Below are 14,315 nucleotides of genomic sequence, written 5' to 3'. Positions count from 1 at the left end.
TGTCAACAGAAGAACAGGCACAAAGGGAGGGGAGTAGATAACTGGCACGGCATACTGGAGACAAGCAGAAATCCCTAAGAAAAAGCTCCTAGATAACTGCACTGAAAATATTTCCACTCGGTCTGTATCAGACAGCAGGTGAGGTATAAACCAAGCAATGACAACTTTCTAAGCAGCAATGTATTTGTTTTACTGCCTGCCCACCCTGCCTGTTCCCTCTGTTAGAGCGCTTTTCTGTACACATGAAGACTCCTCCTGAAGGCAGTTACATTTATGAACTGTTTGCTCTCTGCTCGCCTCGCAGCCAGGAGTGGCACAGCCATCATTCACTCTGAGGGAAAGAGAACCAGGTGAAGAAAAACGACTCTCCCTAAATGCACTCATAAATTCACATGGAAAAATAACTGCGTGGTGCTACCCCAAACCTTTTGTTTTATTAATATTAGGATGACAGTATTTCCATCCAATAAATCTCTTTAGCTTCACCTACTGGTCAAAATGGAAGATGCACCATTTTGGCCATTTCTTCTAGCCTTGTTATTACAGTTCCTGAAAAATATTAAATCATGTAATCTGGCTCACTGAACATCCTGCTGGCAGAAACACTCTCTCAGAGAACGAGTAATGTGGGAGGCTGAGCACCACTACTCCCCACGCTCCAGTACAGCTCTAATGGCCCTGAGGAGGGCAGCAGGATAAACAAGCGAACGAAACCTAAATGAAACCTAAAGCAGAGAGGTTTATAGTTAAATGACACCAGTGCTGCTGCACTGGACCAGAATTCAGATTTCAATAATATGTAGGTCACTCTGAAAGTAATACCTCCTATTTATTTCCATGGAAACTATGGCAGATACAAGAGAGCAATAACACTATTTGATACTACAAATTCTTGGCTACAGAACACTATTTTTCAACATAGCTACCACCATCTGCTATACGTTTACACAAGGAATGTATGAGAGCCTGCATACTGCACCTGTAAATATCTGCACCAGGGGTGATCAACTGCTTCACAGCTGCTATGACAATCATTGCTAGGAAAGCATTGCCCATGCATTCCATCTCTCATCAGCTTGGAGAGATGGAAATCAGAAAGCACCAAATCTGGACTATATGGTGAGTGTGGTAGGACAGTCCAGCCAGGACTAGTAATGTGCTCCATAATCTTCAAACTGTGTATGATCATCTGGAACATAGCTTGTCTTTCACATCACTCCTTGCTACTACCACTGCTGCAATACACCACCCAACACCTCACTGTGCTCACATCCACTCTTTGGTCCCCATAAATATCCTGCAAATGTTGATGGATATCAATGGGTGCCATTCTTTCTGCATGGAGGATCTGAATGACAGACCTTTGCTCCTTACACACTTCCGTGTCAGAAGCCGTTGTGTCACACTGCCTCTCTACTGCCATCTATCACACAGCAACAAAATGCAATAGAAAACTGCCAGGAAGGTTCAACCTTAACTGCCATCCCACTAACATACGCCTCAGATGTTGTGTGGCAACATAATAAAATAGTAGCATTTCTTTCAGAGCAGTCCTTATACATATTAAGTGAATAGGCTGTGCACTGTACACTGCTTCCTTTTGATGGATAAATTTCCCTATCAATATTACAGTGATAATATTTGCCATCTCATAAACATGCTTTAAGGCTGGCAAAATGAAAACAGACAGATGCTCTAAGTACTGCAAGAACAAGATGAAACTGGTGGTTATTTGCTTGTAGCCAAACTGGCTTCACAGTGACTGATTCATTGCTAGGGGAAATTAGCTGAACTCTTCACATTTAAAAATAAGTAAGTCACTTAGCAGCTGTACCACAGTGCTAAGAATGGGACTGCAAGAATCAGACCTCAGGCCTATGGGAGACTACTTTTAGTTTGTGTATTTTGCCGATGTGAAAGGCAGGGAGAGCAGTGCCACTGTGTTTTCCAGTTTGTCTCAGGAAAAAAGAAAGTAACGCATTCAAACGCAAGCACATAATGTGGAACTCTTCATAACAAGTATAGAAATGAACAAGACCAGCAATGCAGCTCAGGTTCGCAAGATTATGATGTAGGCACTGTGTTTCTTTTAGCCTGGATGCAAAGGCAATCATGCACAGTTAGGATGTCTGTCATTGCCCTTTTCCTCCCCAGCAGGAACATTCTAATCAGTTACGTTCATATTCAAAGACATCAACACTTCACAGTTATTGCAAAAACAGCCAGACTAAGGAGAGTGCCAAGGGAACCTCCCCTGAACAAAGGGATGCAATGCAAGTGCAGTCATGTTATTCCACAACCAGGAGACTCACTCCTCCCCAAACCAAGCTGTAGAAGCTGCACTTCTACAGCAAAGACTTGTTTATTCTCGTAAAGCCTTCAGAGCATAAACACTATGAGGGTATTATCCAGGTTACTGAAATGTGGTGTCATTAGCAGGAACATCACAGCTTTATTTATTTATTTTTTTTTAAACCTCAGATCCTTAATGTGGGAGGCTTATTATGGAGTTGTTTTCAGAAGCTGAGAACAAGTTTGTAACTCTCCAGCGTGCTCCATAGGCTTTGTTCCGCTTTGCTTTTTTTTCCCCAGCAGTAAGCGACACATTCTCCTGAACAGGCGTTTTTTTTTTACTAATTAGAGGAGGTTTCAGGAAAGAGGATGGAAATGGAACCTAAACACTAAATTCTTCTACAAGATTATTGCAAAACTTACTTTATGCAACTTAACATTCTTGTCATTCCCATGTATGTACCTTATGTGGAGAATAAAGTTAAAGTAATAAGCTTAGTGCATGGCTACAAGCCTAAAAAAGCACAAAGCAGATGTGTGAATTCTCAAATGTTTGTTTAATTACAGTCAAATATAGGTGAATATGCCTAATTCCAGCCTTTGATATCTGCTCCTGGCCATAGCCACTTCAGATCTCTGATAAACACTCTGAGCATCAAAGCAAAGCATCTACTGCAAAGCAGGAGAAAATAACTGTGTTTTTTCTCTAAGAGATTGCTGGGGCATTGGAGCAGGCTGTCCAGGGAAATGGTAGAGGCACCATCCCTGGAGGTGCTCCAGAAATATGGAGATGTGGCACTGAGGGACATGGTTAGTGGGCAGTTTTGATAGGGATGGGTAGATGGTTGGAGCTGATGATCTTAGTTTTCCAACTAGTATGATTCTAGGAATCTGTGATTCTGTGTATGATAGAAGAGCTTTGATAAACGTCTAGGTGAATCAGAGGTGAGTACTTCATAAGTACTCCTTGTAGAAATATGTCGCTGGGGAGAGAGCAACTAAGGTGAGGGGTGCATAAAAAAAGCACATTTTTTCACACGGATTTATGATGGGGAAACTGCAGCACATAGCAGGTCACCTCATTTGTCACCAAAATGCAGTCTCTTTTAGAGCGGAAGGTAGTCACCAATTAAGAGTCAATAGCAACGTTATAATAACAGCTTTGAGCAAGGGATTTCGCAAAGCCATAAGGGGAATTTTAGGTAGGCAGAATGTAATTATCCATTTGGAATTCAGCCAGATACGCACAACTCTCTAAACTCTGCATTTGCTGCCAATCTAACACAGCATCCCCACAATTTACAGCAGCAGCATTGCTAGGCGGATCACAGATTAAGCAGTAGGTATCTCATGAGCTATTTGTAGGATGGTTACAGCAAAACCTGCTGCATGGGAAGAAAAAAGAGAAAAAAAAGCCAGAGAAGTAACAGGCAGCATGACAATCTCTCTGCTACTTTGAAGGCAAGGGCAAAACCTTTTTCACACATTAGAAATGTAAAAAGTTATTTGGCATATCAACATCCTCGCAAGCAACTGCAGCCATCTGGCTTCCTTTCAAAACTCCCGCCCAGACAGCTCCTTATTTATACAGCCCCTGGGGAACCTTGTGCTTCTCTGACAGCTCCAGCAGGCTGGCTGGGTACTTTCCCTTCTCTGTTCTGATCAGCCTAGATCTGTGCTTTGGCTCACAAGCAGCTTTCTGTTCCCAGACATGCTGCTGAAGCTGGAAACAAGTGCCAGCTGAACTGGATCTTTTCAACAAGACACAATCAGAGCAACAGTCTCCACACTCAACAGGCCATCTACAATCCTCTGGGCACACACTCACACTCTGTTTTCTTGCTACTACAGGATTTTCCACGCTGCTATTCACTTCAGGAGACAAGCGTATTACGCAGACTAGCACGATGGGCTGGAAAGAAGCCCCTAGAGTCCATCCAGTTCACTTCACTTAGCGTTGTACTCACTGATGTTCTTTTCATCCACTCTGTTCAAGCACCATTTTGAAGAGAATAAAATAGTAAACAGTGCACCAAGTAAAACCCTTTCAGGTCCTGAACTCTTCTCCCCACTGACTTACTCGACACAGCTTAAGTGATTGCTTCTGCTTTCTCAACACCTTATCTTTCGAGGAATGATTAGAGTTTGAAGAGTGGTAGTGAAAAACAGAGATTTGTAAAGAAAAAGGTACAATATACTTCTCTTGCTACCAAGATGAGAATAATTGTATAATTTATAAACGTATAGGATCTACAGATTCTCCTTAATTTTCATGCTCAAGGAGGGTGAGTCAGTTCTGAACTGAGAGACTGAAAAGAAACTCTTGCAAGGTTATGCCCTGAGCTGTCATGTTTGGACTCACAAAATCATTCAGATTAGACAGGACCTTTGAAGGTCCAAGCCCCCAGTCAAGAGCAGGGCCAAATTCAGAGTTAAATCAGATTGCTCAGGCCTCATTCACACAAGTTCTGCATATTTCCAAGGACAGAGGCTCTACTGCTACTTAAGGAATTCAGAAATTTGCAGACCTGAGATCTGACAAGGATAGCAAATCTTGTCTGTGATTTAATAGCTCTGGAGAGCTACACAAAGTCAAAATATCTAAATCCAAATTCAGATCTTCCTTTAGTTAAGAGTAAAGGTAAGGCTACTGCAAAGCCTGGTTTGAGAAAATTTCTCTGAGATTATACAAGGAGCCTGTCTCTTCTAATTATGTCTGCAGCAAAATGTTATAAATTAGGTATCTACATTTAGGAAGTGTAAACATAGCAAAGGACCAAAATATATATTTATATATATTTTAAATTAATAACTATCAAGAAAACCTAGAAAAAACAGCAGCACCACCTACCACTGTAACTCTTCTTGTGTCTAGAGATGACATTGATAAGCATACATACTTATAGCTTTCCCCAACCTCATAATGCCCTCCCAGCTCAAAACAACAAAATCAGTCACATGCAACATAAACTGTGAAATATGTTCTGGGAGAAGTAGGCATGTCCTGAAAGTTACCCTCTTCGGAACACTTTTATTTAAAGTTAGACAATGTAGAAGAAATAAAAAGAAATCAGATATCTTTCTCTCTGCACTGGGAATCTCTTCCATGCACCAGAGAAGCACTGATTATAGGGCAAACATTTCTGTTGCCAAATTGCAGCTCTGGTTTATTATGGGTAGGGTGCTCTTATTTTTAATTGTCAATACAGCACACATTTTATAGCTGTCAACCTTGACTGAAAGTCTTTAATTAGTCACCACATCAGAAATGGGACACCCAGGTTACTGAGTTCCAGCTGTTGCACATCAGCCTCAGAGCTGCATGGGAAGGTCACAGACTAAACAGAAAGGTTGTGAATTCTCCTTCTCTAGAGATGTTTAAGATCCTCCTGAACACCTACCTATGCAGCCTGGCCTAAGGAGCCTGCTTTGGCAGAGGATTGGACTAGATGATCTCTAGAGGTCCCTTCCAGCCTCTACAGTTCTGTTATTCTGTGACAAGTCATCTGTGGGCCTGTCCCTGGCTGTTGTAACTGGCTGCAGTGAGCCAGGTTCCATCAGACCTTACATTACCCATCGGAAGAGACCAGGAACCTGCAGACAAGGCTATATTTTCAAGTGCTTTTGGATATGCAACGGTGCTCACTGAGAAACTCAAACTTTAGGCAGAGCCCAGAAAAGGGTCCAAAGCAAGTTCCCGACAGTCTGCTGGCTACCCAGACAAGAAAGCTTTCAGAAAATACTTATACTCCCTTAGTTACCATCACTCACCAGAGAGCAGTCCAAAGATGCTTAGAAAAAGATTAAAGGAAAGAGGATGGGTTTCCAGGAATATTTCCAGGTAACTCACTGCAGCAAAATGATGACCTGCTAGGGCTTATTCAGAATTCCCTCCTTTCTGTTTTCTCCAATGAGTTCAGAAAAAAGAATAAATTTAAGAAGCCAGTATACAGAATGGCAGCAGCTTTCCAGAGCTTTTTCTATTTTCGCTGGTGAAGCAGCTTCACCTCAAGTACTGTGTGCAGATGTGGGCATCACAGTACAAAAAGGACACGTGCATCTATTAGAGAGTGTCCAAGAGATGGCTACAAAGGTGGGGACAGTTCTGTAGAGCAGGATGTATGAGGGGCAGCTGAAGTCAGAGCAGAGCAGGCTGAGAGGAGGCTCACGGTGGCTGCAGCTCCTCACAGGGAGCAGAGGGCAATGCTGAGCTCTGCTCTCTGTGGCAGCTATAGGGCCTGAGGGAATGGCATGGAGCTGTGTCAGGTGTGGGTCAGAGAAAGGTTCTGCCCCAGAGGTGGGCATGGAATGGTCTGCCCAGGCAGCAGGCACGGCCCCAAGCTGCTGGAGTTTTGGGAGTGTTTGGACAACACTCTCAGACACAGGGTCTGATTTTCATGTGGTTGTGTGTGCAGCCAAGTGGTGGACTCGATGGTCCTTAGAGATCCCTTCTAACTCAGGATATTCCGTGATTTGAAATGTGTTAATACTAGGCACAGTAACAGCCCTTTTAAGCCAAACCTCCACTGTGTGCTTAGGTAAGAAGGAAAGAGGAGAGCAATGCCGCCTGTTTGCTTTTCTGACATGGAGATTTGTGCCTCATTGGCTCTACATCACATACAGACACCCTCTTCAATCTCGTGGAAAACAAACACCACACTTATTTTCACGTTATCTAACACAACTCTTCTCAAGCTCCCTGACTAAAATAACTTAGAAAACACAATCACAGTTTTACAGGAACAGCCAAAAAAGGCATTTAAAAAATACCAGGTTAAATAACAGACTGAGCAGTATAGAGAGCTTGCAAATAAGTAAGTTTCAAAGCTACAGTTCTCTGAATTTGTTTAGAAAAAGGGATTCTACTCAAAAGTAGCAGATTTAAAACTCATGGATGGAAATGGAAGAAAAATCTCAGGCTCTGTATTTAACCCCTTCCATCATTTAAAAATGAAATATTTGGAAATTCAATTTGTATCCTCTGTCCTCTTTTAGGAAAACACTCTTTGGGGCAGCCTGTAGCAGAAAGAGGCAGCAATAACTTCAGGGTCTCTACTTCTGTTTGGCAGGAAGTGAACTCATCAGCATGGGGAGAAGAACCTCTAATGGGAAAATACCTATTGTAGCTTAATTATTATGTAATTATTTTTTCTGCACATACCATTCAACATGAAAAGTAGCGTGTTTACAGTTAGCTATATTCAAGCCTTAATTTTAGTCAGAATTACCTTGCTAATGTTTTCCTTCATGTTTCTCAGAATGGTTATTCATCTTTTCTACCTCCTGCTAGAAGGAGGATATTTCAACAACCCTTCCTCTGCATATGACAGGTACTTTTATACATGTAGAAGCCAGAATCCATATAGTACATCTCAACACTGGGGAGTGGGTTTAATTTCCTATTTACCACGCCTAGGAAGTATTAATGTACTACATTGCAATTTTCACCTTCAAACCTCCTCCCCTTTTCAAACACCCAGATAAATCAGCCTTGCAGCACGCTCCAAAGACCACTACACTTTGATTCCAAATGTTTTGTTGTAGCAGTAGGAGGAATGTAGTCTCCAAGGTTACAAGGACACAAGTAATTTAGAAATTTCAAGCAGCTCATTGAATTGCACAGAGAAGAGACGTTCCCTGCAGGAAGCAACACTGTGAAAGCAGATAGACATTGTCTGCAGTAACTGAAATTTCAGAGCACTCTGCAGAGTCAGTCCTGCTCAGCAGCACAGGCTGGCAGCCACAAAACCTGGATTGCTGCAGCAGGCTCTGCAGACCTGTTGACCTGTGAGGAAAAAACTTTGCCATCCCTATCCTTGGGGTTCACAACTACTTCTGAAGATCCAGACTCAGTTCAGACACTCCTGATGCTGTAAAGGTGTTTCAGGACAGAATCTACAATTAGATGCAGAAGCAAAAGGAGCTAGCTCCTTTCTATTCCAGTCATATACAGGTCTTTTGTGTAAGAGATCAATTGCTTCATCATTTTCTCTGATGCTGTGCTGGGGGCAGGCTTAGAGATTTTTTTTTGACCTGTCTTATTTCCATAGAATACTTTATGTTGGAGCCCAGATTTCAAAATTACTGTGTATTCTTCCACTTGTAGCAGAAGGATCCAGGTAGAGGTCTGAGCACAGTTACCCAGGCAACTGCCAACAGCACAGCCTGCCTCATACTCATTAGAAATACCTTTTAAAAAAAATAAAAAGGCATTCAGTCCTGGAGTCTGCAGTGCTTCCAAGCAATTATATTCATGGTGTGTAAATGCTGCAAAAAACAGCTTCTTTGCTTCTTCATTTTCTGCCAGCCAAAATAACCACGAAGACAGACCAATTTAAGAACGTAATTATTATAAGCTAATTTGGCAAACTACGCAGTCAGTATTACCTCAACCTGAGCAGCCCATCTCCTGAGATTTTACTTGCCTTAGGCTTATTACAAAGAGCTGGGAGCATGCGCTTGGCAAAAGGAGCAGGGAGGCAGGAAAGGTTATGATGGAAGGGGCTCTGCTCTGAGCTTCAGTTTCTTCAAATGCCACTGTAAATGCTCAGCAAACACTTGAACTTTTTTCAGGATTTAGATGGGGAAAAGATAATTACCCTCCCATAGGAACAGGCAATACACATCTCCAGAGAATAAAAAAAACTAGTTAAATGATCCAGACTCTAATCCAAGCCACATTTTGAGGATAAGCCTATTAATAAATAAATAAATAAACTGAAACTCAGTGGATGCAAAGTATCCACTGGAACAAATTCTGTAGTCCGTTACTTAGCCAGATTGTATGAAAGCACACCCCTCCCAACCCAGTGCTGATGTACTGGGAGCAGTGGCAAAAGATGCCATCAGTACAGACCAGAGTGGCATCCTCTGCTGTAGCACAACACCTTCAAGGCCACTGCTGGGAGGTGTCCCAAGGGACCATGGAGAGGAAACTACTCTGTTGCCTCTTTCCTTGTCAGGGTATATGAAACTTAATGAGACTGAGCAGCCAAGGCACAACTAGGAAGACACTAGACAAATGCTGCAGGCTGTGGTCAGGCTACCTCAGACACAATAGGGGACGAAGCAGAAGCAAGGGAGGTGAGATGGAAGGTCTAAAGAGTAAGGTTTGGTATTTCTACCAGGGATTATTAACAAAAGAAAAATTTTGTCTGCCCCAGTGTATTGGTCATTTTTTCCAGCTGCCCCTGCCCCAGAAGCAGCAGTGAGCCCAGCTTTCTTAGGCCTTCAGATGCTGGGAGTGTAGCTGAAGAGGTGTTTTGCTGCTTGCAGCTAAATATTGACTTTAATTTTCTCTACAGCTTACTCTTCCATGCAGGAACCCAAAGTCAAGAGTCACAGCTTCTCCCCTTTACATACAGAAAATGGAACAGAGGAAGTTCCATATTAATACAATACAAGGAAGAACTTCTTTACTGTCAGAGTTATAGAACAGTAGAACAAGCTGCCCAGAGAGGCTGTGGAGTCTCCTTCTCTGGAGATATCCGAGACCCACCTGTGTGACTTGCTGTAGGGAGCCTGCTTTATCAAAAGGGTTGGACTTAATTTCTAGAGATCCCTTCCAACTCCTACAATTCCATGAACTGACCAGGCTGAGCATAGAGTTGCTCAGGTCCTGCTAACAGCTCTGCTAAGCCATCAACAAATAGGACAGGAACGTGATGCAAAGGAGAACAAGAATGTGTGTTTAAAACTGCTTTCCAAACACAACATTTTAATAAACCTTCTGCTTGTCAGCAAGTCAGAAATCTCTCCATTTTACCAATTCATACAACCATGCAGACCCAGGACACCTTGTACACAGTAAACAAAACAGAGCTGGAATGCACCATGCTCAAATCTCATGGGTTCCCTTCAGAACGGCAGCCCATACCCTCAGCACCCTTATCTGTTCACCTCACCATTGCCACAAGGAGTCTTGTTTTCCCTTCAGCTTCAAAAGGATCTGCTTATGCACTTCAGAAGAAAATCAGTTCCAAGGGTTTCTCATTTCTTTTTTTTGCTATGTAGAGCAATGGACCTCCTGGGATTGGCTAGAAACAGGCCCAAATATAAATTATACTTTGAATGTAAGTATAACTGCAGTGCTGCAGCTCATAACATTTGAAAATTAAGCTGAACACTAGTGATTTAGGGAGCTAAAATTCACAAAGGTTTACAGTGCAGTTAGGAAGAAAGACCAGGGTAGACATCTAGCATAGTTCACTAGGCACTGTTCAGAATCTGTATGATCCTTTTTCCTTAGGCTATAGAAGACTCTGCTTGGAAGCACAGGCACAGATGGAAAAAATCCACATTACTTCAGCTGTTCAACTTCAGTAAAATTACAGAATTCAGAAAAAGCAGATTGTGGACTTACTGCTGTGGCTGGACAACCTCGCTTGCAAAATCTCAACAGGTGAAAAAACATGCAAGAATATTCCATTCATTGCACCATTTTTCTTTTTTTTTAAGACAACTACTAAAACATCAGGGAAGCTATTATGAAAAGATCGTATGTCAATAAATACTGTATATAAGTTAGAAGTAATAACCCATTTCAGTTCCTCTACCATAAAAACAAAAAAGCAATAAACATTAAGGCACAAAGAGATCTGTGAACATGAAACTGTTGTGTGAGGCCTGAAGCACTGAAAGCTATCAGAAGTATTTTTGGATGGCCCAGAGATAAGGACAAGTACGGATTTTTGATATTCGGAGGGAAAAAGAGATACAGTGTCTATATGCCAATGTATACAATGCCAGAAAATGATCATATGTACAGCAGACAGGAAAGGTGAATAATAGCCACTAGGAGCAGTAACCAAGACTTTTGCAACTGTTTCTCCACTTTTTGTTTGTCTTTTGATGTGACTGCCAGAGAAGCTGGTCACTATTATCTTGACTGAAGACTCTTTTTCCATAGTAGATTTATCAAAGTGGGCATTTTTTATGAAATACTTTTAGAAATGAAACAAAAAAGTCCTGTTTTATTATTTTCCGTAAAGTGGTGATAACTTGACAACAATCTTTCAAAGTGTCTGACAGTGTATTCTGATACAACACATTTATTACCTGTAAAACCTTTAATACAGGATGGATCTGTTAAAAGAGATGAGTATAAATCCATATGAAATCCTTAGCATTCTTTTTGTGGAAAGAACCTGTCATTTCCTGTCAAATGTTCTCAGTTGGCAATTATTTTCATATCTGTATTTTTTGCCTTTCATGTATTATGAGCAAGGTGGAAAAAAAATTGTCTCTTACATCAAAGAACAAATATAAAAATAAGTTTTAAAAGCCTTCTAAAGAGAATGCTTTGGAAAGCAAACCAGATGCCATTCTGATATAAGTGAAATGGAAGTTACTAAACCACACGTAGAGCTAGAAAAGAATTGTTCAATCTATAGGAAAAGGTGATAGCTCCTTACATGTTAAGACAATAAGCAGCTGTTATCATTTGTTTGGACATAAACAGTTAGGAATAGCTGCAATCCTGCCTTTGTACTGGCTAAAAATGCAGACCTGGTTATGTTAATTAGCACTTTCCCATCACCTTCTCATGCTTTTTCTGTTGATTTTAATCCCATAAACTAATTTGTATAGAACACACCTGGATGAACGCTTGGTTCTGAGGTAGCAACCTTATGATTCAGAGAAGATGACTTCCACTTCTAAGAAATGCTGTTTCACATTCCTTTTTGCATGTCAACTGCACACTCAAGCCAATTCCATTCATTTTCACAGTGGCTTTAACTCTTCAGCCTGCTATTGTCAGGAATATGAGGGACAAATTGCAGCTGCCTTTCTGCAAAGCAGAAGGCCATTAGAACCTGGTGCACCATTTGTCTGACATACAAATCAGACCACTGGTTTATGCATTTATGCTAGTACCTCAGACATTACTACCCATTCAAAGGAAAAAAACCAACAAAACTACTTTGAACACAACCAGTATTCTTCCTACTTTTAAATTAAATCTGTAGTTTCACTAAAATTAGAAAGAAATTCTTTATAATTGATTGGTGAGGTCAACTGGGAACTTATTTCACCAGAAGAATAGCATTCTAGTATGAAAATGTTTGGACCAATTCAAGAACTGATACAGGGAACATCAGGAGAACAAATAACTCTGCTTTGAAAACCGCGTACAACATCTGTAAAGTTGAATAATATGAAGATGGTAACAAAGATAATTCAAAAGGTTATTTGTAAAGGAAAACTCACCAATATTGATGCCTTGGCTAGGAAAAGCTGGGGCAACCTCCACCAGGGAGTAATCTCCAAGAGATGCTGCCTCAGTGGGGGGTCAGCCCTTAAATGAGGTCTTAGAGGAGATGGAGTCAAGCTCCACCCCTTCCGGAAGCACAGCTCCATTACTCTCACCTGTACTCCCACAGCTGCCCCAACACTTGCCTCATTTATGATTAATCAGATGATTAATCAGAGGTTCAGGCTGTGATTACCAATTTTCCATACAAGCATTACCCATTTTACTATAACATAATAAACTTTTTCATCAGTCCTGAAACACATTTCCAACTATTTTGACACCTAGAATTTTTACCCTGTGGCATAGCACACAAAAGCATTAAAGTTCTGTCTATATCTGTCTTTTTGAGGTCTGAAGTCTGGTTTTTTAGTTGAACAAGCAACACTACAATCTTTGTGAAACCTTTATTTATTAATTAAACTCTTGAAATTGATTTAAGGCTCCACAAAATAAAAGTGTGCTGATCTTCCCATTTATTTCAATCTAGCTCTGACCCATCGCTTTTCTTGACATACACAATTCATCTTGTTGAAGTCCTGGCGTAAAGGTTATGACAGTTTGCACAGGACATGTTAGAACTCCTAATGTCATCACTGACAAGGCTACAACCTTCACTTGTTGACGTCTCATCAAATAATCTCATTCTTGTTCAAATCTTGGCCCAACTTACTTAAAGTGACACATTTCCATTGCCAGTGACTGAGTCAGCCAGTAATTGCTGCCTAAAATAATACAAATTCATAAAAATAAATGATGGCAGATAGTTATTTTTAATGTTTGAGTTGGTTCCTGAAATATCACTCACTGACACAGAAGAACAACTCAACAAAGGGTGAACTCGCTAGAAAGCTGGAGTGGATTTACTGATGGGAACGACAGCATTGCAAGAAATGACACAGGAGGCTGAGCCACCTTCTTCCTCCTTCCCCCCGCTGCCGTATCCAGCTTTGCACTTTTCGTGAACTTTTCACTATTGGAAGCCAGAGGCTTAGCCTGTTCTCACATTAACATACACCATAGGTCAATGCTCCTGTGGAGAACTCACTGTTCTGCAGGCACTCAGCTGGCCACTCAGTTACGTTAGAGCAACCATGACCCTTCAGAGGCACCGCCAACCCTGAGGGTGAAAGAAGTGCAGTATTACAGGAGCTGAAGGAAACCAGAGACCATCAAAGCTGCTAGTGATGCTGAAGCTGACAAGAGCTACAAGTCTGCATTTAGGCTGGGAAAGGCAGACTCCCTCAGGGGAGGCAGAGTGACACAGAAGGTACAAGTCTGGGCTTTGAAAGGAAATGCTAAATACATTAACTAAGTTGCTGAGCAGTACTGATAGCTAGAAAAAGGAAGATTAAAAAAAAAAAAGAAAAAAAGAAAAAAAAAACAAACAGAAAAAGATGTGAAACATTATCAAGAATTGACTTGGTTATTCTCACAGTGATTGACTTTAGCATTACTGTCTAACTCTGGGTTTCCATTTCGAGACCACTTACTTTCCTAAAATAGTTCCATTTCAATAGGAGGGAGAAGCATTGCAACTGTAATCAGATTTTTTTGTGAATATGAATAAAAGGTGGAGGCTTACAAGATTTAGAGATGAGTACAGGTTTCCTTTTTCTTTTCTGTTCCCTATGTGGTGATCTAATCACAAAGACAAGCCTTTTTACTTAAATGCCTTGTTCTCACAGGTACTTGTCACCAGTACTGGGAGAGCCACTAAAAAACTGTGATGTCTGCACTGAGTTTATCTGGGATTCCATTTTTATTTTTG

General features: G+C 41.2%; 1 protein-coding gene across 1 annotated transcript in view; it reads right to left on the bottom strand.

Annotated features, from left to right (window-relative positions):
* Positions 1-12,541, bottom strand: part of ATP10B (ATPase phospholipid transporting 10B (putative)) — a 70,930-nt gene extending 58,389 nt beyond the window's left edge. Inside the window, exon 1 of the mRNA XM_015876344.2 lies at positions 12,502-12,541. The gene's annotated coding sequence lies outside the window, so the exon portion shown is untranslated. The remainder of the gene's footprint in view (positions 1-12,501) is intronic.
* Positions 12,542-14,315: the final 1,774 nt, after the last annotated feature.

This window comes from Coturnix japonica, chromosome 13, assembly GCF_001577835.2.
Source record: "Coturnix japonica isolate 7356 chromosome 13, Coturnix japonica 2.1, whole genome shotgun sequence".
Classification (NCBI taxonomy): Eukaryota; Metazoa; Chordata; class Aves; order Galliformes; family Phasianidae; genus Coturnix; species Coturnix japonica.
Note: the sequence above shows the minus strand (reverse complement) of the source record. Positions and strands in the feature narration are given on the sequence as shown.